Here is a 1,893-nt window from a genome sequence, read left to right on the forward strand (position 1 = left end):
CAATAGGAGATTTGCTAGGAGAAATTTGAGAGGTATTAGTGAGGTTGTTCAACCAACTATTGAGTTCATCAACCCTTTTGCAAGAGAAGGAGAGGAGAACCCATTACAAAATACCCCACAAAATCAACCTACAATGCCTAAATTTTCGTCACATTCCGTACCCATCGAGGAAAACCTACCCAATGGTACGCCCACACCACAACATCTAACCGGAAATTTTATTGCCAAATCCGCCTTTATCCAATTAGTCGAAAGGAGCCAATTTGGGGGGATGCCTAGTGAAGACCCTCATTCTCATATGGAAACCGTTTGTGACTATTGTGATGCGATTTCTCAAACCGGTGTGACTCAAGACCAAATTCGATGGGTCTTATTTCCTTTTTCTCTAATCGGCACCGCGAAACAATGGTTGAAGGGCCTTGACAAGGCCACTCTCGGAATAGATTCTTGGAAGAAGTTGGCTCTAGCTTTCTACAAAAAGTTCTACCCACCGGAAAAGACTAACATGCTAAGAGCTCAAATTACGGGTTTTAAGCAAAGGGATGAAGAATCTTTGTATGAAGCTTGGGAGCGGTTTAAGGGAATTTGTCGCTCATGTCCTCACCATGGACTTAGCGAATGGTTCTTGGTACATCAATTTTGGAACGGTTTATATGAAGATTCAAGGAACATTCTCAACATTGGATCAAATGGAATGTTCACCGAAGTTGATGACAATCAAACATGGAACAAGATTGAGGAAATGGCGGTCCATAACTCACAATATAGTAGGCCTCGCAAGGCTACTAGAGGAGGAAGGCATGAAGTGGACTCCGTTATTCAATTGGATGCTCAACTTAGTGCTCACATTGACACAATCAATTTGAAGTTTGAACAAGCTATGGATAAACTTGAAGAAGCCTCAAAATCACCAAAGTATCATGTTAATGCCATGACGGCATCCTCATCAATCCCAAGTGGGATATGTGAGAATTGTGGAACTTTGGGACATGACCAAAGTGAATGTAGGGGAACAAATGAACAAGTGAATGCTTTCCAAGCATACAAGAGTGGTACCCCTTATTCCAATAATTACAATGAAAACACCAAGTTTCACCCAAATCTCTCATACAAAAGCCAAAATGTTCAAAATCCTCAAACAACTTACACCCCATCTCCCATGAGAAACCAAAATCAAAGACCCTTTTACAACCAAAACCAAGGTTACCAAAATCAAAATCCATACAATCACCAAAATGACCAAGGTTTTGATGTTCAAAAAACGGTCCTCCAAATGCAAAAGAATCAACAAGAGTTTTTCACTCAAATGCAAAACGATAGTCAAGCAAAGGAAACCACCATCAACAACATTCTAGCTCACACCAAGATATTGGAAACACAATTGACTCAACTAGCATCTTCAAGCTCACAAAGACAAAAGGGGCAATTACCACCTCAAAGTAATCCCCCAAGACATGAAACGGTTAGTGCCATTCACTTGAGAAGTGGTACAAGGTATGAAGTACCGAAGAAGAAAGTTGAGGGTGAAGTTGTGGAAGCTAGTGATAAGGAAGAAATTGTGCAAAACTCCAAAGATGGAGAATCATCAAAAGAAGAAATTTCAAAGAAAAATGAAGACAAGGTCAAGGAGAAGGAGCCCATTGTGATTAGACTTCCTTTTCCAAGTCGTCAAGCCAAGCCCAAATTTGATGACCAACTTGGAAAGTTTATGGAAATTGTGAAGAATTTGGAAGTCTCAATTCCCTTCACGGAATTAATCAATCACGTGCCGGCCTATGCAAAATACGTGAAAGACATCCTCACAAAGAAGAAGTCGATCCGGAAACTTGAGACTATCGCCTTCACTAAGGTGAGTAGTGCAATACTTCAAGGGAGTTCACCTCCAAAACTAAA

General features: G+C 40.6%; 1 non-coding gene across 1 annotated transcript; it reads right to left on the reverse strand.

Moving 5' to 3' along the window:
- Positions 1-505: 505 nt before the first annotated feature.
- On the reverse strand, positions 506-612 carry LOC141623980 (small nucleolar RNA R71). The gene has a single exon (XR_012533794.1). It is a non-coding gene; the product is annotated as a small nucleolar RNA R71 (small nucleolar RNA).
- Between the last annotated feature and the right edge of the window lie 1,281 nt (positions 613-1,893).

Source organism: Silene latifolia, chromosome X (genome assembly GCF_048544455.1).
Source record: "Silene latifolia isolate original U9 population chromosome X, ASM4854445v1, whole genome shotgun sequence".
Taxonomy (NCBI): Eukaryota; Viridiplantae; Streptophyta; class Magnoliopsida; order Caryophyllales; family Caryophyllaceae; genus Silene; species Silene latifolia.